Source organism: Mesoplodon densirostris, chromosome 12 (genome assembly GCF_025265405.1).
Source record: "Mesoplodon densirostris isolate mMesDen1 chromosome 12, mMesDen1 primary haplotype, whole genome shotgun sequence".
Lineage (NCBI taxonomy): Eukaryota > Metazoa > Chordata > Mammalia > Artiodactyla > Ziphiidae > Mesoplodon > Mesoplodon densirostris.
In genome coordinates this window covers 70,194,111-70,220,084 of record NC_082672.1, presented here as the reverse complement: position 1 = coordinate 70,220,084, position 25,974 = coordinate 70,194,111, and the positions used below count along the sequence as shown (strand labels likewise).

At 40.2% G+C, this 25,974-nt stretch overlaps 1 long non-coding RNA gene across 1 annotated transcript in view; it reads right to left on the bottom strand.

Annotated features, from left to right (window-relative positions):
* The window catches only part of LOC132500086 (uncharacterized), a 148,838-nt gene extending 125,281 nt beyond the window's left edge, over nucleotides 1–23,557 (bottom strand). The window contains exons 1-2 of the long non-coding RNA XR_009533970.1: nucleotides 23,302–23,557; nucleotides 2,799–2,923 (exon numbers count right to left, since the gene is read on the bottom strand). This is a non-coding gene — a long non-coding RNA (uncharacterized LOC132500086). The remainder of the gene's footprint in view (nucleotides 1–2,798; nucleotides 2,924–23,301) is intronic.
* Between the last annotated feature and the right edge of the window lie 2,417 nt (nucleotides 23,558–25,974).

Genomic DNA, 25,974 nt, shown 5'->3' with positions numbered 1-25,974 from the left:
AATGTAAGAAGTATGGATTCATTGGCATTCACATTTCAAATGACAACTAGAAAGATGTGAAAACATGATAGAATTAGAAGATCAGATGTCTAGATTCCCCATGATCAGGAACAGAGGAATATCTTTCCCAGCCTTCTGCTGAGCACCTACCCTGTGTTAGATGGCATGCTAGGTGGTGTCACGAGAGTTAGGGGACATAGTTTATGCTGGCAAAATAATCACAATCAATGGTCAAGAAAGTTAAGTACATGGGCTCTTTCATCTCCCATGTAATGGGAGATGTAATGTAGACTAAGCATATTTTAAGCCTTCTACCACCGTTTCCTCATTGTGTTTACTTGTCCCCGTCCTCCCCCCACCCCTTGTGTAAGTGTTTACCATACTTGTAAAAGCTATTTGTTACCACTGTATTTAACTTTGTCTTATTTAATTCTTATTGTCAAGAACCTTGAAAATTTTGTCTAAGGAAATTAGCAATGAAGTCACATAATGTTTTCTACCATACTTTGATTTGGGTAGGAAGCATTTATGAAATACTGTATGGCAGGGAAGATGGAATGGTTAGGTCCGAGAAATTACAGCCAAGTTGTTCTCTAATCACAAGGTACCTCTGGCTGTTTGGCATGAATCTAATTTCACAAAACATGTCATTCATTATTGCTGGTATAAAAGAATTTTTTAAAAGAATATTTTTTAAAGAACACTGTAGTTATGTAGGAATAGAAGACCAAATTTTATTTTCAATGGTTCAGTTTTTAAATTCAGTATTAGAAATAGATATGAACATCTCTTCTGAGCCCCATATACATGAGTAAAACAACGCAGTTCACCCACATCAATCTGGACTGATGGTTTCCTATCAAACCATAAAGCATAAACAGCCAGCTCCTGCAACCTTTGCAATTGAGGGGCAATCTCCTCCTGGGAAGGGAGCCCCAGCTCTTACTTCAAGATTCTCCTTTGAGTATTCTTGCTACCACCTTGCTGGCATCAAGCATTGACCACCCTTAATAAACAACAGCACAGAAGGAAAAAAAAAAAACAACCTGAAGCATTTCGCAAGGCTTTAGTAAAGACTCTGGGATAAGAAGGCATTAAAAACAGAATATCACATGAAACTGAATACATAACAGCTCTTCAGGACTCTGAGGCTCGGTACCATCCTCCTGTACTTCTAGAGAGAAGACGGGACCACCGTTCCCTCATTTAACTCCTTCAGCGTCTTCCCACACCTGTTCTCTCTCTCTCTCTCTCTCTCTCTCTCTCACACACACACACACACACACACACACAGAGTTTTGTTTTTGTTTTTTGGTTCCATCAAGCGGCATGCGGGATCTTTAGTTCCCTGACCAGGGATCAAACCCTGTGCCCCCTGAAGTGGAAGCCCAGAGTCTTAACCACTAGGAAGTGGTTAGTACCTTCGCCACACTTTTAAGAGATACAATTGTTTCACCATGATTCACAACAGTTTCCTCACTATTGTGTCCAAGATGGATACAAGGAATGATTTTTAAATTAAAATACCATTTGAAGAGATATTTTAACATACAATATGTCAATATTTGTCACTATTACTGAGATTTGACCCTAAAAAGATGTCATTAAACAGGCACAAAATTTAAGTTGTAATCTCAGAAGAAAGATCATAATTAGGTGTTCGGTGTCCATCACAGAATTAGAATGAAGTCAATCACATACATAACCAACTGTATGGAATTAAGGGATGTTACTGATGCCAGGTGGTACCTGCCCCATTTTCTTTCTACATCACATGATTGAGCCTCTCAGGCCAGCTTTTTCTCCCCTATTGTTTCCTAATGGAATTCCAGCATTTTGCCTTGAAACTGTAGGCCATTTCAATTTCTAATAAAAAAAAATTTCAAATGATAATAAGAAGACATTATTCACTCTTCCTCTGCACTTACAGAGAAGCAGATTTAGTTTTGTGACCTAAAACTGAACTTACAAATGTAATTTCTAACATATAAATCTTGTAAAACATCTCAACTTCGAAGATAATTGCTATGCCCTATAAAAGTAACCTCTAACATCTAAAAAATCTATAATTGTGATTGATTGTTTAAAAAACCTGTTTTCCAGGTGTTAATATTTAAACAAACTCTTCCTTATTTGCCCAGGCATTTCCTGGTTTTAGCACTGAAAAGCCCCACTTCCCAGGAAAACGCTCAGTCTCAGGTAAACCCAGACAGTTGGTCACACTAATTGACATCCTTGTGTTCTGTAAAGTATACATGCACGTAAATTTTCTTTGTAAAGTCAGAAGAGAATGATTGGCATATAGCTCTTCTCCCCAAAGCAAGAAGATTTTAAAACCTATGACTGCAATATTCCTTGCTTAAACAAAGGGATTAAGAATCTGTCTCACTTTAATTAACAATGCAAGCAACTGTAAACTATGAACTTCCATGATAATTGCAAATAAGTCAACATGCCCTGAATCCTAGAATATGGGCATACATTTTTGTGCTCACCAAGTACTCACAACAAAAGGAAACATACTTAATAAGTCTACCATGTAATAAAATAGATTTATGATTCATTTCAAACTGCTAATTAATAATAATTTTGGTGTTCTCTTAGAATGCAGAGGGGCTTTGAGTCGAAGGGTTTAATGACTCAAACACTGCCCTAATTAGAATGAACCCTGTGGTCCTGGATTAGAATCAGAGATGTAAGTATCAATTCATGTTTAGCTTAATATAAATACAAATGGACAGATACAATAACAACTATAGACGTGTATATACGTGGGTTAGTACACATACATATATTACCTAACTTTGTCGGCAGAGATGGCCTAGAAGTAATGACATCCCAGGAGCCGTTAGCACAGCCAGTTCCTGATCTTGGACCCAGGAGCCAACATGAAAAAGCTTGCAATGGCCAGAGCTGGAACAACCTGAGCAACAAAATAAATAAAATAGTATGAGATTGTAACTTAGAATATAATATAAATATGAGAGTCCATTAAAATTTTAGTAAAGGAATAAAATAAATGGCTAAACACAAAAGTGGACTGAAGTAAAAATATATTTCAAAAAATTTTTTTGGAAAAAGTAAAGCAGTTGGCCAATCCAAAAATGGGCAGAAGACCTAAACAGACATTTCTCCAGAGAAGAAAAACAGATTGCCAACAAACACATGAAAGGATGCTCAACATCACTAATCATTAGAGAAATGCAAGTCAAAACTACAATGAGGTTATCACCTCACACCAGTCAGAATGGCCATCATCAAAAAACGTACAAACAATAAATGCTGGAGAGGGTGTGGAGAAAAGGAAACCCTCTTTCATTGCTGGTGGGAATGTAAATTGATACAGCCACTATGGAGAACAGTATGGAGGTTCCTTAAAAAACTAAAAATAGAACTACCATATGACCTAGCAATACCACTACTGGGCATATACCCTGAGAAAACCATAATTCAAAAAGAGACATGTACCAAAATGTTCATAGCAGCCCTATTTACAATAGCCAGGACATGGAAGCAACCTAAGTGTCCATCGACAGATGAATGGATAAAGAAGATGTGGCACATATATACAATGGATATTACTCAGCCATAAAAAGAAATGAAATTGAGTTATTTGTAGTGAGGTGGATGGACCTAAAGTCTGTCATACAGAGTGAAGTAAGTAAGAAAGAGAAAAACAAATACCATATGGTAACACATATATATGGAATCTTAAAAAAAATAAAAGGGTTCTGAACAACCTAGGGGCAGGACAGGAATAAAGACACAGACATAGAGAATGCACTTGAGGACACGGGGAGGGGGAAGGGTGGGCTGGGACGAAGTGAGAGAGTGGCATTGACATATATACACTACCAAATGTAAAATAGATAGCTAGTGGGAAGCAGGCGCATAGCACAGGAGATCAGCTCGGTGCTTTGTGACCACCTAGAGGGGTGGGATAGGGAGGGTGGGAGGGAGATGCAAGAGGGAAGGGATATGGAGATATATGTATATGTATAGCTGATTCACTTTATTATACAGCAGAAACTAACACAACAATGTAAAGCAATTATACTCCAGTAAAGAAGTTTAAAAAAAAAAAGTAAAGCAGTTGGAAGGTTCTGGTAATCAGTTTATGAAGATGGAGAAAACCATCAACCAAATTGCTTACAGAAGGGATAGAGAGTAGATGAGGGACAATTTTCCTCATAACGTCCTGAGGATGCTCAATCCTTAGAGATGCAAGATACAGAACAGAGGGGTAGAATTGAGGGACTAGCCTGAAACAGGGGCTTTGGTTAAAACTTCATATGTGAAACATTCATTTATTTCTCTGCCTTCCACACCCTAAATATAAAACCCGGGAACCAGATGTCCATTCTCCAGAGGGCACCTTCTCTAGGAAAACTGAGAAGTTCAAGAGAAAAGATGATCTTTGAGACTGTAGATTAAATTTGCAAAGATAGTCACAAGAAATGGCATCCATAAAGCAAGAACTAGAAGTTGGTTCCATCAGCTAACAGGAGTTTCAGAGGCGAGAAAGAAGAATTGGAAGATGTAACTTATCAGAGAAATAATACTAGAGAAATTCCCGGAGATAACAAGTACAAGTTGTCAGACTGAAAATTCCCACTGAGGATCCAGTACACTGAATTTTAAAAAATAGACCTATGGCACATCATTAGAAATTTTGTCCACTAACTTTGAATAATACAAATGAGAAAAGATAGGTCATCTACCAAAAATAAGCATGGCATGGAGTTTCTCATTCATAACCCTGTATCTGGAGAACATCAGACCAAAACTGTCACAAATATGAGGAAAAATGATTTTCAGAAATTAATGCTTTGTAAAATTATCAGTCAAGTGTGAGTTAAAAGAAAGATACTTGTGTAAATTCATAAATTCAAATAAATTCTCCTTAGGTGCATCTTTTCTAAGGATTCTGCTTGGCAAGATGCTCCAACAAAATAATAGAACTAACCAAGAAAAAGAAAGAGAAGGAAACCCGAAATGGTGGATTCAACCTAAAAAAGTGGTGAAGGAGAGTCCCCAAATGGCAGGTCTAGAGAACAATCAGGCCAATGATCAAGAGCAAAGAAGTTGACTCCAAAGCCTTCAGGGAAAAAAGGGGAGGAAAACAAATGAGATACAAAATATGGTAGAACATTTAGAAAAATTAAATGTAAGTGAATGGAAATTGGGCAAAAGAAAAAAGAGCACTTTGAAAATTTTTCATTCTATAATAAATGAATACATTCATATAATATTGATTTTTGATCACTTAGAGTAGTACTATATCCATATTGGGAAGACTAGAGAAGAGGAGGTGGGAGTCCCAAAAGAGATAAACCCTCACCAATCAAAACAGGAAGTCAATAGGTAATCTCTCAACTTGATTAATAAGAATATAGTAGTATAAGCATATCATTATAAATAAAAACAACTGAAAATAAAGCAAATAAAGACAATAAAAATGATTACTTCCTAAAAGTTCTTTTTACAGGGAAAAATTTTTGTAACTATGTGGGGTGATGGATGTTAACTAGACTTATGGTGATCATTTCATAATATATATATGTATCAAGTCATTATATTGTACACCTACTTGAATTAATTCCTTTTTCTGTGTAGTAGTTAGGATGTCAACTTTATACACTGTAAGGATTGTTTGGGTTTGTATTCAGTTTTAGTGTTTGTTTGCTTTTTATTTCATCCTTTTTGCTTATTTTTGAATACATAAAATATTTACGTGAATATTACATCACAAAATTCAAAACTATTTAAAAGTTTATTCAGGGAAGTCTAGTTCCCAGACCTCTCCCTTCCTCAATTCTCACCTACCTGCTTATATAACCACTTTCATTCGTTTCTAGCTTGTCTCTCCTGTGTTTCTTTTTTGAAAAACGAAGCTGTGTGTGTGTTTGTGTGTGTTCTAATTTCTCCTTTTTTGTTACACAAAAGGTAGTACACTACATATCCTCTTTTGCACCTTGCTTTCTTTAACAATATATCCTGGAAATCATTCCATATAGTTTCATAAAGATCATTTTTTGTCATTTTCCTGGTGGCAAATTATTACATGTTGTGGCTATTCAACTACTCTAAGAGTGGATATTTAGGTCGTTTTCAACATTTTGCTAATACAAATCATTTTGCCAGGGGTAGTTTTGGGCATTTTGTTTTGTATTTGTCAGATGTACCTTCAAAGGCTTAAAAATATTTCTAGTATTTGCCATATGAGATGGTTAAATGCTAGAGAAATCGTTAGGACAGTGAGATCATTGTCTATCCAAATTCCATCTTCTTCTCTCTACTAACAGAATCCTGATTTAATTATAGATCTCAGTATGTCAACTAGAATACTATATTCTCTACCCACTCCTAGGGAGGAAGACGCAACAGGGAGGGTTTTTTTTTTGCCCTTTTCTCCTCTGTACAATTTCTGTGTAAAATTTGAACAAAATGTCTGGAACCCCAGCTGCCATTTTGGACTATGAGGCAACCTCAAAAGCTGGAATCTAAGTGCAAAGGATGGCATAGCAGATAAATAGAAGACTGAGTTTTGGCCCCAGACTGCCTGCCTCTAGAGTTCTTTACATGAAAGATAGATAAACTTCTATACTGCTTGAGCTATTTATTTGGATTTTTCTTTTAATCAGCCAAATAAAATTTTAGTGATACAGAAACCAGTACCTGAGAGTGGAGTGCCTCTAGGAACTTAAACCAAAATATGTCAAGGCTTAGTGGAGGCAAGCCAGCTGGAACGCTGATGACCCTTATAATGGGGCAGCCAAACAGTCAAATGCTGATGGACTCCGGTGTTAGGTGATATGGTTGGGGTATTCATAATGATACATGTGTTGGCTTTTTCTTGTCACTTTTAGTAAAAACCTAATGGAGAAAAATAAACTGAGACCAGAGCTATCAAGTCTGCAAACTGAGATTAAAAGGAAACACTGCCTTAATGAAAGAAGTGTTCCCTGCCTGAGTTCTTCAATCTAAGTTTAATTAGAGACCCACGGTTCCAAGCCTCCGAGGTACAAAAGCAACCAATGCTTCTGTACTTTCAACAAAAACAGCAATAAGAGGTGTCTGTAAAATTGCAGCCTTAACAAGATTTAAGATGGAAGGTGCATCCTCTGTCAATGACAAGATTGAGGGTTCAGCCTCCCACTGGAGCCATTATTTCAAATGTCCTCCAGACATCAGCCTTGAAGTTGAAAGAGAGTGTTGGAGAGAACACTAAAGCCACAACCAAAAGATGAAACTCTCAGGCTTTAGAATTATGTCCCTACAGGAGAGCCAGAATATTACCTCCTTTGAAAATGGATGCCACTGCATCAGCCCAGGACTGTGACCATGAAAACTGTCCCTGCCTCTTTGACTTCTGTCTTCCAGAGGAAAACCAGCTGCTTGATGCTCAAGTGTTTATTCTAAAGCAGTTATATCAGAAGTGCTGCAAGGGAGGAAATCTGTTATTGGCTTTCTTCCTCCTTAGATCAGGAGGTCTAGCTGCCATTGGATGGACTTACGACAAGTTCACTCAATCAGGACATTCTTCCACCTGGGCCCTGCTGACCACACAATGTTACCTCAAAATCCCTGATTCCTTTTGAGCCAAAAGTCTTGAATGATGGTCTTTGACTCTTTTCAAGGTAAGGGGAAAAAATCTGCAAAAGAAGATCCCTCTGCCAAGATTAGAGTCTGCTTTGCCTTTTTCCCCTCGGTGAGATCATCACAAGACTAAATTGAAGTGTTATCTCTTACAGACTTCATGAAGAAGTGAAACCTGAAGGATGGGTAGAATTAAATTAATATGACTTATTTCAAGTAGAATAAGCAGCATATACAAAGGACTGGAGGAAAGAAGACTCAGGGCCTGTCCAAAGAAGAATGGACTGGTTTGGCTGAAGCTTCGGGCACAGGTGAAGAGATGCATTTGGACATGGCCTTGAGTGCAAAGTTAAGACACTTGGACATTGTCCCGTAGGTAACAAGGGTTCATAGAAAACAATGAGTGATGTTCACAAATACTGTTTTTCTACCAGCTATATAGCAATTCCCACAGCTAATTCATGGAGTCAGCTAGGACCCATAGAAAACTGCACAAGTTCAACTGAGGACAGTGAATAAGCAAAATGGAGTGAATCTGTGTCAAACCAGCAAGTCCTTTTAGTGCTCCCAGGACAGGCAACAATGGCATTGTGAAAATGAGGTCAACTCTGCCTATTTGGAAAAACTCCTCCATCTTTATGTCTATAGAATAAAACTAACCAATTTGGGGACTTAGGTAGCCTATGATGCATTATCCTTGCCAATTGAGAACTTTGAAAATCTTGCTTTTTTCTCTCCATCATAGTAGGTCAGCATTATTTTATAATAGGTCAGCATTATTTGATAGTAGGTCAGCACTGTTATACATCTAGGAGCATCAAGAGTGAGATTTGTGACTCGCCAATCTAGATTAAAATCTGTGCAAATGCATGACCGTTTATAAATATGTTGGAATTGCCTAAATAAATACAAAAACAGAAGCTCTCCTAGGTGTACTAAGCAACCTTGATTTTTTTTTTTTTGCATCAATTTGTATAGTACTTTCTCTACAAGCCTTAATCAAGCTAGGATAAAAAATGTTGTCTTTCTTTGGTCTCATTTATATCCATCAGATTGTGTTACCTCCCTCTGGCAATGTCCAAGGATTTCTCTGCATTTTAAACAATGTGATCCTGAAATGTGGTGTAATCTCAGGTGACTTGGTAAACAACCATTATCCCTACATCAGTGTAGTCATCTCAGCCTCTGCACTGTCAGCTCCAGATTATAAATTTGATCTACCTGTTCACAAAACTAGCTCATAGAGAGAGAAGTCAGGCCTTGCTTTGAAAGGGGATTAGCAGCAAAGATGGATTCAAGTGCAAAAAGAGTATTAAAAAATAATGAAACCAAAATATATATTATCAATGCCTCTCTAAGCAACAGAATAAATTATCCTAACATGAGTGCAACAGGAGTATTGCTCTTTGCTAGAGTTTGCCTTTCCCTCTCTCATTCACTCTGTTTATCTTTTACCTTTCTCCTGTTTGGTACAGTACATTCTTTTAAATTACATTTTGCCAAGGGCAAAGATAGTTTTTGCTGGTACTTTCCTACCTCTGGAGGGAAACAAGGGTGAGTGTCATTTGAAGGTAGACAGCATCTTATTTGTACTGTTGGAAACCTTGCACACTGCAGACTTGATAACAGCTCTAAAAATAAGGAAGAATTCTACTTCTACTTTCAGTGGTACCATCAAGGTCAATGTCCATGGTTATAATGAGAATAAAAATTTTAACTCCATAATTCCAGAGTTTGTGTTCCCATAAACACATAAGAATCCTTCTGTACTCAGGCATTTGACTAGTTTGATGTAAGCTTGTAAAAAAAGGTGAAAGCTCCGATTATCTTTTCCCCTCCACAAAATCATACTTTTTACTCCTAAAAGGAATGCATAGCTATCAATCAGAAGTTAACTAGATATTTTCTTTTTAGTTTAAAAGATTTTTAAATTAATAATGTTCTCTAAATTATGGAATTTTCCTCTTTGGGCTAACATACTGTATGATGTGGAGATAAAGATGATCGTCTATTACAGAAACTTAGGAGCTCTTACTGGGTTACCAGATATTGTGGATTGATTTGTGTCCCCCAAAAAGATATGTTGAAGTCCCAGTCCCTTGTTCCTGTAATGTGATTTTATTCAGAAATAGGATCTTTGCAGATGTAATTCAGTTAAGATAAGGTCGTTAGAGTGGGCCCTAATCCAACATGACTAGTGTCCTTATAAGAAGAGGAAAATGCCATGTGAAGAGTCAGACACACAGGGGGAAGGCCATGTGATGACACAGGCAGAGATTGGAGTGATGCAGCTACAAGCCAAGGAATGCCAGGGATTGCCAGCCACCATCAGGAGCTAGGAAGAGGCAAGGAAGGATTCTACCCAGAGTTTCATATGAAGCATCACCATGCCAACACCTTGATTTTGAACTTCTAGTCTCAAGAACTGTGAGGGAATATATTTCTGTTGTTTTAAGCCATCTAGTGTGTGGTACTTTGTTACAATACTCTGGGAAATACAACAGGCAATGAGCTAGTTGGGACCAATTACATCCCCTTTTCCCAGCTGGAGGGACTGCACCTGAACTTGACATCTCATGGGACAGAGACATCACAGCCTCCAGGTGCTGGGCAGCTGACATTTCCCTACATTACATGCCTTAAACAGCTGATTGTCTCCTGTTTTACCAGGTACTCTTACTCTCCCCCCATTAAAAGGTCGAGCAAAGGGAGGAGGAGTTGTCCTGTGCGAGCAGTCTCAAAATGAGTGCCACTATGCCCAGGCCAAGCACAGAATGCTGAGGACACAAGAGATGTGTGCAAGCTGCTGACCTTCCACTCATGAGTGCCAGCCTGCACCAAGTGACACAACTGGATATTGATCCAAGCCCTTTGCAGGACACATTATGAATTCAAAAAAATCTGACGTTCCATTTACACACTGAGTAACAGATGGACAGTGTGGAAGTACAAAGCCCTTATCCTGGAGTCATGGTGCTTGGCATTGGAATTGACTCCTCTTTACCAGCAATGTAGCCTTGGGCAATGTATTAACCTCTTTGGCTTTAGTTTCCTTATCTATAAAATGAAGATAATAAAAAATAATAAGAATTTGTTCTGGGTGTCCTTGAGAAGAGTAAATGAAAACAAAATCCATGTAAAGAGGTGAACACAATTAGACGCAAGCATTAATTGCACTGATTGATATTCTTTTACCTGCTCTGAGCACTAAGTAACTGAGAACTTATTTCTCGTGACTGATGATGCGTCTCCAGCTTCCCAGTGTGCCAAGCCTCTGTTTTCCTTCAAGTATCACACTGACAAATTTCAGTGGCTCATCATTTTTCCTTGCATGCAGTTGTTCTAGGACTTCATGTCCTCAAGGACAGCCATGTTATCTGTTTCCATTATTTTTCCAAAATCAATAAGCAAAATATTTACTTAACTTTTTGTACTTGAAAACAGCACAGTCTGAAGGACTCTGAGCTCCCTCAAATGCATATGAATGATGACTGGTGAATATCAGGTAAGTATTGTCACCACCAATCATTCAGTTGCTTTCTCACTCAACTGAGAACAATGAGCCACCATATCCCAAGACAGTTTTAAATTGTCTTTACTTTCAGTAATATACAAAATTTGCATTCTTTTAACCAAATTCCAATCAAAATGTTTATAATACAGCAAAAACTAATGTTTAAAAAATAAAATATCGAGGAGATTCATTCAAGATGGTGGAGTAGAAGGACATGCACTCACTCTCTCTTGCAAGAGCACAGGAATCACAACTAACTGCTGAACAATCATCGACAGGAAGACACTGGCACTCACAAAAAAAGATACCCCACATCCAAAGACAAAGGAGAAGCTGCAATGAGACGGTAGGAGGGGCACAATCACAATAAAATCAAATCCCATAACTGTTGGGTGGGTGACTCACAAACTGGAGAACAATTATACCACAGAAGTCCACCCACTGGAGTGAAGGTTCTGAGCCCCATGTCAGGCTTCCCAACCTAGGGGTCTGGCAACGGCAGGAGGAATTCCCAGAGAATCAGACTGAAGGCTAGTGGGATTTGACTGCAGGACTTCGACAGGACTGGGGGAAACAGAGACTCCACTCCTGGAGGGCACACACAAAGTAGTGTGTGCATTGGGACCCAGAGGAAGGAGCAGTGACCCCCTAGGAGACTGAACCAGACTTACCTGCTAGTGTTGGAGGGTCACCTGCATTGGCAGGGGGTGGCTGTGGGGACAAGGACACTGGTAGCAGAAGTTCTAGGAAGTACTCCTAGGCGTGAGACCTCCCAGAGTCTGCTATTAGCCCCACCAAAGAGCTGGGTAGGCTCCAGTGCTGGGTGGCCTCAGGCCAAACAACCATTCGGGAGGGAACCCAGTCCCACCCATCAGCAGACAAGTGGATTAAAGTTTTACTGAGCTCTGCCAACCAGAGCAACAACCAGCTCCATGCACCACCAGTCCCTACCATCAGGAAGCCTGCACAAGCCACTTAGATAGCCTCATCCACCAGAGGGCAGACAGCAGAAGCAAGAACTACAATTCTGCAGCCTGTGGAATGAAAACCACATTCAAAGAAAGATAGACAAAGTGAAAAGGCAGAGGACTAGGTACCAGATGAAGGAACAAGATAAAACCCCAGAAAAACAACTAAATGAAGTGGAGATAGGCAACCTTCCATAAAAAGAATTCAGAATAATGATAGTGAAGATGATCCAGACCTTGGAAAAAGAATGCAGGCAAAGATTGAGAAGATACAAGAAATATTTAACAAAGACCTGGAAGAATTAAAGAACAAACACCTAGAATAACTCAAGAACAAACCAACAGAGATGAACAATACAATAACTGAAATGAAAAATACACTAGAAGGAAGCAATAACAGAATAACTGAGGAAGAAGAATGGATAAGTGACCTGGAAGACAGAATGGTGGAATTCACTGCCACAGAACAGAATAAAGAAAAAAGAATGAAAAGAAATGAAGACAGCCTAAGAGACCTCTGGGACACATTAAATGCACCAATATTCACACTATAGGGGTGCAGAAGGAGAAGAGAGAGAGAAAGGACCTGAGAAAATATTTGAAGAGATTTTAGTCGAAAAATTCCCTAACATGGGAAAGGAAATAGCCACCCAAGTCCAGGAAGCGCAGAGAGCCCCAGGCGGGATAAACCCAAGGAGAAACATGCCGAGACACATAATAATCAAACTGACAAAAATTAAAGACAAAGAAAAATTATTAAAAGCAACAAGGGAAAAATGACAAATAACATACAAGGGAACTCCCATAAGGTTAACAACTGATTTCTCAGCAGAAACTCTACAAGCCAGAAGGGAGTGGCATGATATATTTAAAATGATGAAAGGGAAGAAGCTACAACCAAGATTACTCTACCCAGCAAGGATCTCATTCAGATTCAACAGAGAAATCAAAAGCTTTACATAGAAGCAAAAGCTAAAAGAATTCAGCACCAGCAAACCAGCTCTACAACAAATGCTAAAGGAACTTCTCTAAGTGGGAAACACAAGAGAAGAAAAGGACCTACGATAACGAACACAAAACAATTAAGAAAATGGTAACAGGAACATACATATCAATAATTACCTTAAACACGAATGGATTAAATGCTCCAACCAAAAGACACAGGCTCGCTGAATGGATACGAAAACAAGACCCACTATATGTTGTCTATAAGACACCCATTTCAGACCTAGGGACACATACAGACTGAAAGTGAGGTGATGGAAAAAGATATTCCATGCAAAAGGAAATCAAAAGAAAGCTGGAGTAGCAATACTCATATCAGAAAAAGTAGAGTTTAAAATAAAGAATGTTACAAGAGACAAGGAAGGACACTACATAATGATCAATGGATCAATCCAAGAAGAAGATACAACATTTATAAATATATATGCTGGGCTTCCCTGGTGGCGCAGTGGTTGAGAGTCCGCCTGCCGATGCAGGGGACACGGGTTCGTGCCCCGATCCCGGAAGATCCCACATGCCGTGGAGCGGCTGGGCCCGCGAGCCATGGCCGCGGAGCCTGTGTGTCCGGAGCCTGTGCTCCGCAACGGGAGAGGCCACAGCAGTGAGAGGCCCGTGTACAGCAAAAAAAATAAATAAATAAATAAATAAATAAATATATATATATATATGCACCCAACATAGGAGCACCTCAACACATAAGGCAACAGTTAACAGCTATAAAAGAGGAAATTGACAGTAACACAATAATAGTGGGGGACTTTAACACCTCACTTACACCAGTAGACAGATCATCCAGACAAAAAATTAATAAGGAAACACAAGCTTTAAATGACACAATAGACCAGATAGATTTAATTGATATTCATAGGACAGTCCATCCAAAAACAGCAGATTACACTTTCTTCTCAAGTGCACAAGGAACATTCTCCAGGATAGATCACATCTTAGGTCACAAATCAAGCCTCAGTAAATTTAAGAAAATTGAAATCATATCAAGCATCTTTTCCAACCATAATGGTGTGACATTAGAAATAAATTACAGGGAAAAACGTAAAAAACACAAACCCATGGAGGCTAAACAATATGTTACTAAGTAACTAAGAGATCACCAAAAGTCAAGGAGGAGATCAAAAAAAACCTAGAGACAAATGACAATGAAAACACAATGATTCAAAACCTATATGATGCAGCAAAAGTAGTTCTAAGAGGGAAGTTTATAGCTATATAAGCCTACCTCAAGAAACAAGAAAAATCTCAAATAAACAATCTAACCTTACACCTAAAGGAACTAGAGAAAGAAGAAAAAACAAAACCCAAAGTTAGTAGAAGGAAAGAAATCATAAAGATCGGAGCAGAAATAAATGAAATAGAAACGAAGAAAACAATAGCAAAGATCAATAAAACTAAAAGCTGGCTCTTTAAGAAGATAAACAAAATTGACAAACCTTTAGCAAGACTCATCAAGAAAAAGAGGGAGAGGCCTCAAATCAATAAAATTAGAAATGAAAAAGGAGAAGTGACAATGGACACCGCAGAAATACAAAGCATCCTAAGAGACTACTACAAGCAACTCTATGCCAATAAAATGGACAACCTGGAAGAAATGGACAAATTCTTAAAAAGGTATAACCTTCCAAGACTCAACCAGGAAAAAATACAAAATATGAACAGACCAATCACAGTAAAGAAATTGAAACTGTGATTACAAATCTTCCAACAAACAAAAGTCCAGGACCAGATGGCTTCACAGGTGAATTCTATCAAACATTTAGAGAAGAGCTAACACCCATCCGTCTCAAACTCTTCCAAAAAATTGCAGAGGAAGGAACACTCCCAAACTCATTCTACGAGGCCACTATCACCATGATACTAAAACCAGACAGGATACTACAAAAAAAGAAAATTACCGACCAATATCACTGATGAATATACATGCAAAAATCCTCAAGAAAATGCTAGCAAACAGAATCCAACAACACAATAAAAGGGTCATACACCATGATCAAGTGGGATTTATCCCAGGAATGCCAGGATTCTTCAATATACACAAATCAATCAATGTGATACACCATATTAACAAATTGAAGGATAAAAACCATACGATCATCTCAATAGATGCAGAAACAGCTTTTGACAAAATTCAACACCTATTTATGGTAAAAACTCTCCAGAAAGTGGTCATAGAGGGAACCTACCTCAACATAATACAGGCCATATACGACAAACCCACAGCAAGCATCATTCTCAATGGTGAAAAACTGAAAGCATTTCCTCTAAGATCAGGAATAAGTCAAGGATGTCCACTCTCACCACTATTATTCAACATAGTTTTGGATGTCCTAGCTATGCCATCAGAGAAGAAAAAGAAATAAAAGGAACCCAAACTGGAAAAGAAGAAGTAAAATTGTCACTGTTTGCAGATGACATGATACTATACATAAAGAATCCTAAAAATGCCACCAGAAAACTACTAGAACTAATCAATGAATTTGGTAAAGTTGCAGGATGCAAAATTAATGCACAGAAAACTCTTGCATTCCTATACACTAACAACAAAAGATCAGAAAGAGAAATTAAGGAAACAATCCCATTCATCATTGCAACAAAAAGAATAAAATACCTAGGAATAAACCTACCTAAGGAGGTAAAAGACCTGTACTCAGAAAGATGACACAAACAGCTGGAGTGATATACCATGTTGTTGCATGGAAGAATCAATATTGTGAAAATGACTATACTACCCAAAGCAATCTACAGAGTCAATGCAATCCCTATCAAATAACCAATGGCATTTTTTACAGAACTAGAACCAAAAAATTTTTAATTTGTATGGAAACACAAAAGACCCCGAATAGCCAAAGCAATCTTGAGGGAAAAAAACAGAGCTGGAGGAATCAGGCTTCCTGACTTCAGACTATACTACAAAGCTACAGTGATCAAGACAATATGGTACTGGCACAAAAACAGAAATATAGATCAATGGAACAGGATAGAAAGTCCAGAGATAAACCCATGCACCTATGGTCAACTAATCTATGACAAAGGAGGCAAGGATACACAATTACGAAAAAATAGTCTCTTCAATAAATGGTACTGGGAAAACTGGACAGCTACATATAAAAGAATGAAATTAGAACACACCCTAACACCATACACAAAAATAAACTCAAAATGGATGAAAGACCTAAATGTAAGACTGGACACTATAAAACTCTTAGAGGAAAACATAGGAAGAACACTTTTTGACATAAATCATCACAAGATCTTTTTTGACCCACCTCTTAGAGTAATGGAAATAAAAACACAAATAAGAAAATGGGACATAATGAAACTTAAAAGCTTTTGCACAGCAAAGGAAACTGTAAACAAGATGAAAAGACAACCCTCAGAATGGGAGAAAATATTTGCAAAGGAATCAAAGGACAAAGGATTAATCTCCAAAATATATAAACAGTTCATGCAGCTCAATATTAAAAAAACAAACAACCCAGTCAGAACATGGGCAGAAGACCTAAATAGACATTTCTCCAAAGAAGACATACAGATGGCCAAGAGGCACATGAAAAGCTGCTCAACATCACTAATTATTAGAGAAATGAAAATCAAAACTACAATGATTTTCACAGTCTATGATTTCTACATTCTGACATAACACCAGTCAGAATGGCCATCACCAAAAAAATCTACAAACAATAAATGCTGGAGAAGGTGTGGAGAAAAGCACCTCTTGCACTGTTGGTGGGAATGTAAATTGATACAGCCACTATGCAGAACAGTATGGAGCTTCCTTAAAAAACTAAAAATAGGACTAACATACGACCCAGCAATCCCACTACTGGGCATATACCCAGAGAAAACCATAATTCAAAAAGACACATGCACCCCAATGTTCATCGCAGCACTATTTATAATAGCCACGTCATGGAAGCAACCTAAATGCCCACCTACAGACAAATGGATAAGGAAGATGTGGTACATATATACAATGGAATATTACTCAGCCATAAAAAGTAATGAAATTGGGTCATTTGTAGAGACGCGGATGGACCTAGAGATTGTCATACACGGTGAAGTAAGTCAGAAAGAGAAAAACAAATATTGTATATTAACGCATATATGTGGAATCTAGAAAAATGGTACAGATGAACCGGTTTGCAAGGCAGAAATAGAGACACAGATATAGAGAACAAACGTATGGACACCAAGGGGGGAAATTGGTGGGGGGGTGGGATGAATTGGGAGATTGACATATATACACTAATACGTATAAAATAGATAACTGGGGCTTCCCTGGTGGCGCAGTGGTTGAGAGTCCGCCTGCTGATGCAGGGGACAAGGGTTCGTGCCCTGGTCCGGGAGGATCCTACATGCTGCGGAGCGGCTGGGCCCGTGAGCCATGGCCGCTGAGCCTGCGCATCCGGAGCCTGTGCTCCGCAACGGGAGAGGCCACAACAGCGAGAGGCCTGTGTACCGCGAAAAAAAAAAAAAGTTTTATAGATTTCCTCATATAAATCTTATAAATGTTTTGTTAGATTTATAACTAAGTATTTTATTTTGGGGAATGCTAAACAAAATAGCATTTTTGCTTTATTTATTTTGTGTTCTTAATTTCAAATTCCATTGTTCATTGCTGGTATATAGAAAAATGACTGACTTGTGTATATTACCCTGTATCCTACAACCTTGCTATAATTGCTTACTTATTCCAGTAGGGCTTTTTTTTTTTTTTTTTGGTTGATTCTGTTGGATTTTCTATATAGACAGTTGTGTCTTTTATAAACAAAGACAATTTTTAGTTCTTCCTTCCCAATCTATGTATCTTTTATTTCCTTTTCTTGTCTTATTGTGTTAGGAAGGACTTCCAGTAAAATTTTGAAAAGGAGTGGAGAGAGGGGATATCCTTGTGCTGTTTCTGATCTTAATGGAAAAACTTCTCCACAGGTACAGCAGGAGGAGGAGGGCTTCAGTCCAGCTCCTCTGATCCACTTCAAATGGCCAATCCTTTTCTCCAACCCATCTCTTTTTTACATTCTTACTCTTCTCCCCTTCCTTCAACCTCAGGATCCTTTAACACCTTTTTGCTTCCCAACTGCACCCAAACCAAGCCTGTTCCTTTCTCTTCTCGACTTTCAAAGCAGGTTTTGCCCATCTGATTTCTCTTCTGGATCACTAGATGTGGCTGGAGGTCGAGTGAGATGGGGTGGGGGGAAAAGCCCCTATTAGAGACTGACGTCAGGTTGGGTTATCTACAAGACAGGCTGAACTTCCACATTGCCAAAGCAGACCTTTTTTTTGACATATCCCCTGTTTTACTATTGTGCTACAAAACGAAAGAAAACCTCTGTCTTTTTTTCGGCACCTTTTGAGGTATGTTCAAAAGGCCTTTCTTCGTTATTTGTACTTGGGTATATTTCAAGCCCCAGAAATGGGAGTAGGCAAGAGGAGGGAGAACACAACCCTGTCACATGTATATTATGGTTGTTATCATTAAAATTAAATTTATAAAACAATCTTTAATTATATGTTAACTTAAAAATTTTACTTGAATAACAAAATTATTTTAATCCCTGAACAAATTATAAAAAGTATATTATTCTGTGCAAGTGGTTCAAGCATCAAAATAATTGGACTATTCTGATATTCTGGACACTAGGACTACTCTGATATGTCCTATCAAACAACTGACTGTATCTCTTTGACATTTCTAAAGAACTTTATTTCTTGCTATCATTGATTTTTAATTTTTGCTTTGCAAATTGAAAAATTAAGAAAGGAAGCAAAGTGTTAAAAACTATAGTGAAAAGAAGCTAGAAAACATTCTATATGTATGTGTCTTACTGTTACTATTGTTGACAATGAGACTGACTTTGTAGACCACTGCAAAGGACTGAACTGTGTCCCCCTAAAATTCATATGTTGAAGCCCTAACCCCTCATGTGACTGTATTGCAAAAAGGGCCTCTAAGAAGGCAATTAAGGTTAAACAAAATCATAAGGATGAAGCTCTGATCCCATAGAACTGGTATCCTTGTAAAAGGGAAGTGACACCAGAGATCTCTCTCTCTCCACCATGTGAGGACACAAAGAAGCAAGGCTGTCTGCAAGCCAGGAAGAAAGCTCTCACCAGAAACCAAGCCCTGCTAGAACATGGATCTTGGACTTTCCAGCCTCCAGAACTATGAGAAAATAAATTTCTTTTGTTTAAGCCACCCAGTCTATGTTATTTTGTTATGGCAGCCTGAGACAACTTAGACAACCACTGAATATATGTCAGGGTAAAAGGAGCATTGCACAATATGATCAGCTTGAGAAAACCTGTTCTAAGACAAAAATTACCTCCAAGAAAATACATTGTATCTGAGTCTCCAACGATATTTTGGTTTTCTTTTTAACACATTAAGGAATCATTTGGAGAAGTTTCAAAAAACACAGATTCCTCAGCCACAGCCTCAGAGATTTTGGTTCAGTAGATGTAGGGCAGAATTTGATTTTATTGATATAGTTTTTACATGTCCCCAGATGATTCTGATGCAAAGTCAGGGTTAGAAACCACTGCACCAGGGAAGCACCTCAGAAATAAGAATCATAATGAATGTAATCCCCTCCTCTCATGTTTTCTCCTCCTCCCCACAAACCTGTCTATTCCCTGCCCACTTTTCTTACTAGTAAAATTAATTTTAAATTAATCAGAGTGTTGAATTGGAATCAGTATGTGGAAATTTTCTGATGAAGAAGAAGAAACCTACTACTCTCTGGTCCAACAATAAGACACTATGCACAAGAGGAGGACACAAACCTCAGGAAGCCACTGAATCAATTCTGTCTGCTCAGCAGGTCTGCGACTGATCTCTAGATACCTGTATCCAAAAATGGCCTTTGGTATTAGTCTATTTACTTTCTTTTCACCTTTGCATTTTAAAACCATAGTTTTCATCTCCCAGCCTAGAAACAAGTGAAAATTCCAACATTCCTCTTCCCTCCTGCCCCTCCTCTCCAGCTGGTCACCAAATCCTATTGACTTTTCCTTTTAAGTCTCTCACAAATACTTCCCTACCTCTGTATCTAACCACAACCTCTACCTTCTTCCAGATTACTATAATTTCACACATAATTATTGTAATAGCTCTGGTTTTCCTTGCTTGCAGTCTTGACCTTCTATGATCTAATCCAGATTAAGGTCCTTCAAACCCTTTACAGTGGTGGACGGTGCTCTTCCTCCTTTCAGGCTTAACTTCCACAGCATCACCCCAGCCCTGACCCATAAATACAGACCCAGGACCAGTCACACTGAGCTATTTTATTCTCTAAACACTTTAGCTTATGACTCAAATGAATTCACACATTTGCTATTGTAAACTAAACTTCTGCTTGGAATATGACTTCCCCCATACCTGTACAATCTGACTCATCACTCCTTCCAGGTCATCCTCAATTCTGCCTCCTCTGTGCAATGCTCCTGAACTTCCCTGTAAGGTTAAGAGAAAATAAACAAACAAACAACCAAAACAAACATAGTTGTTGTGAATAACTCAAATCTCCGGATAGGCCTGTCCTTGATAAGATAAAAGAGTATGGGGAAGTAAAAATCCCGCCTTGAATTTGTGCCTCTAGAGCCTGGAAAGCAAAAAGCCTAATAAGCCATGATGAAGGGAGAATCTGGTGCCTGAGAGGAAGCTCTGCAGACTTTGTCTCCCTGGCAGTGCCCCACCATGCACACTTTCCCCCACCATGCACCACAGCCCTGAGGGGAAGGCTTACACTATCTCCCAAGGGAGGCTAAGTAAAGAAAACAGCAGCAAAAACAAAGAGAGTAACGTAGAGAAGATGAAACAAAACAAAACAGCACAACGAAAGAAAATGGGAATACCATCTGGAAAGCTCAAGAAGAATATACTCCTGAAGAGGATCTAATGAAGGATAAAGCTATAACACCAGGGACCCTCACACACAATGTGAGGACAAAGGAATGAGTTGAACATTCAATGAGAGAAAGGCACTACATTTAACATATTTGAAGTTCCTAGAGCTGAAATTTTGAGAGGGGCTCTCAGGGGAAACTCGATTTATTTTCTTTCCAAGGACTCACTTTGGGAAGTACTTGTTGATAATAGTTTCCAGAGTCTGCTGTAGCTAAATTTAAAAGAAAAAATTTTTAACACCAACCCTTTCTGATAGGACTGTGGCCTCTTCTCTCTGTATAGATACATGACACACATGGAATTCTCATGCTGGCCCAGTCACCTGTGAATTCAAGAATTTGCAGCAACACGGACGGATTTGGAGGACATTATGTTAAATGAAATAAGTCAGACAGAGAAAGGAAAATACTGTATGATATCACTTATATGTGGAATCTAAAAAATACAACAAACTAGTGAATAATACAAAAAAGAAGCAGAATCACAGATAAAGAGAACAAACTAGTGGTTACCAGTGGGGAGAGGGAAGGGGGAGGGGCAATATAAGGGTAGATGGAAAAGGGGGGTTATTACGGGATTATATGAAATCACATGTGTGAAACTTCTGAAAATTGTAAAGCACTATAGGATTTAAAGAATCTTTCTAAATACTATATGATATCACTTACATGTGGAATCTCAAAAATACAAAAAAACTAGTGTGAATATAACAAAAGAAAAAGCAGACTCACAAATACAGAGAACAAACTAGTGGTTACCAGTGATGGCAGGTGGCAATATTGGGGTAGGGAAATAGGAAGTACAAACTATTGGGTGTAAGATAGGCTCAAGGATGTATTGTACAACACAGGGAATATAGCCAATAATTTTATAATAACTGTAAATGCAAAGTCAACCTTTAAAATTGTATAAAAATAAAAAAAATTAATACAAATAAATAAATAAAATGAAATCAGATTTTTAAAAAAGAGTATTTCATTCAATAAAAAATTTTAAATAAAGGAAAAAATTTTAAAAATTTAAAAAATTCCAATGACTTGGAAACACCATCTTTCTTTGGTAGAAAAAAAATCCTTCCATCCCATCCTCCTGTTAGGCTTCAGTCAGCTTAAGCCTTTTCTCTTAGTTTCATAAGATGAGCAGAAGCAAAGCACAATTCAGGGCTTTGGTTTTCCAGCTTTCTCTGGTTCAGTGAAATTCTCCTTCATACCCATCACCCAGTCCCTGCTGGTCCTGAGAGGCACTCCAGAAGGCAGGAAGAAGAGTACACATGCTTGCCTTCTGAATTGAAGAAGGATTTTGTCTGCTTTAGAATTGCCAAGCTACTAGAAAAAAATCACGTCAATTTAGCCATGAGGCTACACAGCAAAGGCAAGCGTGAGGCAGGTATTTGGGGAACCACATGGTTTGTCTGCAGAGGTTCCAATGACCTTTCAACTCAAAGATGATATCAAGCTGTCTGCAAAGCACATTGTCTATGTAAAATTTTCTCTTTCATTTTATGGCTCCCATGTCTCCTCTCCCATCTGCCAGGGTTGTGGTTCAAATAATCTGATTTTTTTTTCCTGAAATATGGAATAAATCTACATAAATCCTCAAGGTTTCAGAGCTACCCAGGTTCCAGACAGGAAGTAATCCACTAGCCCTCGGGAAGCCTCCTTCAGCCGGGCCAGGATTCTATAAAGTCCCTCCCAAGTTAAATTCTCTGGCCTCGCGGAAGGTGGATACTCAGAACGCTCGGAAGAGCAGAAAGCTCCTGCCAACTTTTCCCCACCCCAATTTGCACCCCCCCACACCCCGCTTCTTCCCTACCCTCCTCTTCCCATCCCTCTCCGTAAAACATCCTGTGGATGTTGACTGGAATTTTCCCCTTGAGAGAAGCTGAGGAATAATTCACCTCCAGAGGGTTTGCCTGGAGGAACCGCAGGAGACAAAGTCCAAATCTGCCCCACTCTCCCCCGTAGCCAAGTTGGCCAAAGGAGAGGGGAACGGGGTCTGCTTCTCCCGGCAGCCACTGGCCCGCCGCCAGCGAAGGGCCCTCGTCCGCTCTTCCCCCCTCCCCTTAGGCCAAGTTTATAGTGCGGGCAGCGCTGCCCTCTAGCGTTGGCAACTGGGAGCCCTGAGGCGCCGTCAGCTCCAGAATTTCTCTTTTACAGCCTAAGCAAGACCTGAAGCACCTCGGAGCTCCGGCCCCCTGTTCTCGTCCACCACCACCGCCCGCACTGCACCCCGGCCCACCTCTTCATCCCACCCACCCCCTTCTCCTTTCAAGACTGTCCTGGACGGCTGTAACCTACCGGTCGATTTAACAGACAGCGCCCCGCTCCCGCTCCTCTCCTGGTCCGTCTCCTCCTCCCCGCTCTCGCTCTCGCCTCCTCTTCCAGTCGGGGCGCCCAGACGTGGCGGAACGCAGCGCCTGACGCCCTGCGCGCCGCGCTCCCGGCTCCTTCCCGCCGCAGCCCGGGGTCACCGCGAGGGCAAAGGGCGCCCGAGGGGTCAGCGCCCGGGCTCGACGCGCCCCGAAGCCGGGTCCCGTGAGAAGCGGCGCTTTGGTAAAGCTCGAGAGAAAAAGGAGAGGTTCGGAGTGAGACTTCTGGAACCACCGGACGCCCGAGTTTGCCCAGTGCGCGGCGGCTGCGCGCACCATCCACAAGGTGAGGAGGGCACGCCTTCCGGTACGGCCTCGGCCTCCCCTTGACCCTGTCCCGAGGCAGAGGCTCGGGCTCGGGCTGGCGGATTTCTGCCGGGTCTGAGGCTCAAAGGCGGCGGGGGTTAGGGCCCGGGGAGGGCGACTACGGGGGTCGCCCAGGCACCGTGCCTGCCTCTGGACTTCTTAGCACGGGACACGGTTCTCGATCAAACAGTCCCCCAAATGTGTGAACCTGAGTGTCGACATTGCGTAGAACTGTGCTTTGAGAATTTTATACGGCTTCCTTGCAGAAGGATTTGAGCCGGCGTAAAAATTAAGTAAAGGTAGAAAAGGGGTGCTTGGAGGAAGGAACTCGGGTGGCAGTCCGGCGGAGAGGGTTATGATGCGGGGACCGCGGGAGGACGAGGGGGAATGCAGAGCCATCGCTGATGGAAAAACCTTTGATTAGAAAGGAAGGCACGGTTGCGCCAGCGGTCAGAAAACAGTGATGTGCTCCTGAGAAAGAAAATACCCAGGTGGGGAGGTGATGGGGCTGACTCATTTTCTTAAATGACCAAATAAAGCTTGGAAATGCGAGTGAAGATGGGAAGTTTAGTCTAAAGCTCTTTCCACCCAGTACTGCGAGGTGAGAGACTGGCCCCCTACGTAGTGAAAATGAAAGGGAATTGAAGCTCAATGGAAGTGGTTCCTGCTCCTATCTCAGGCTCATACAAGGTTGTGCGTTATTAAAATATCATATACCTTTATGTGTTTCCGTCTGCGTCCAGTTTGGGGTAAGACCTTGTATTCAGCCTAACCCTGCTTGTCCTTGAGTTAGAAGGATGAAGCAGAGGGTGTCAGCCTCCCAGGTGCTTCTTCCTAACCTTCCTTACTGTCCTTCCGTGCTTCCTGCAGCAAATCTCTCAGAGTCTGGGAGGGACTAATAGATGGTCAAATGGATTGGGGGAGGGTTTTTTTTCCCAAATAATTCAGGGTTCTCTTACCATTTTTCTCTCACTCCCAGCTCCAAGCAGTATATGCTCAGATCTGAACTTGACATTGCTCCACAATGTATGTTTGCCATAGTTATACACTCAGATGCAATGTGCATGACCTTAAACACCCAGGGTGGACTTGGGAATCCGGGACTTCCCTGAATTAACCCTGTTCAAGGGGCAGGAAGCAGGGGCCTGGGTCTGGTTCCCTGTGCAGTCTCTTCCATGGGGAACATATTAGAAATACATATTTGAAATACAGAGGAGATTATGAGCCAGCCTTTCTTCTCTTGCTGGTGTACTTGTTTACCTGCTGAATTCAATGACCCTGTCTTCAACAAATGAGTAGAAGCATCTGAGGGCAGCTTAGCCAATGCATAAAATATGCCTGCCTGCCTGCCTTTTTCCTCCCTTCAGAAATTTAGCCCCCAGACGCAGAACTGAAAATGAAGCAGGCCTTCTAAATGGGGCTCAGCTCAATTTCTGTAATCATGTTTAAAGCAAAGTATGTTGCTTATTTCTAAGATTGCATAGCACCTCCACTACTAACCATTTTGCTGCATAGAAGTGGGAGAAGTACTTCTGCTAGGTATTTCATCACTAGAGAACTATACAGAGAAGCTCATTCACATCCTGATTCATCGTTGTTGATAGAACTTAACTATCATGTCATCATCACCTGATATGGGCTGTCGAAGCCCAAGGGTTGCTGCAGATCTCATGATGAGCTGGAAAGAGCTGGAAAAGAGCTCAAAAAAATAATGCAGCTGAGACTCAGATTCTGAGAATCATGGTTTATGCATGCCCAAACATCCCTTTAGGTGGTCATTGTTCCTTTTGGGAAGATTTCCAGGGATGAAGACTCCACAGATTATTTTCATAGTAAAAAGTATTCAAATTGGCCGTTTATGTCCACCAGCTGACAAATTTAAAATTCCACACAGTAAACTCAAGTTTTCGTTCTCTTCTCTTCTCCTGCCCATGGTGACTTTACACAGGGCATATTCCCAGACCAGTGCTCCTGGCACACCGTGCCCTTAGGCACATGTTGAGCTTTTTAAATTTATTTTATTTTATTCATTTATTTAATTTTTGGCTGCATTGGGTCTTCGCTGCTGCACACGGGCTTTCTCTAGTTGCGGTGAGCAGGGACTACTCTTCATTGTGGTATGCGGGCTTCTCATTGTGGTGGCTTCTCTTGTCGTGGAGCACGGGCTCTAGGGGCGCGGGCTTCAGTAGTTGTGGTGCATAGGCTTCAGTAGTTGTGGCTCACGGGCTCTAGAGCACAGGCTCAGTAGTTGTGGCACATGGGCTTAGGTGCTCCGTGGCATGTGGGATCTTCCCAG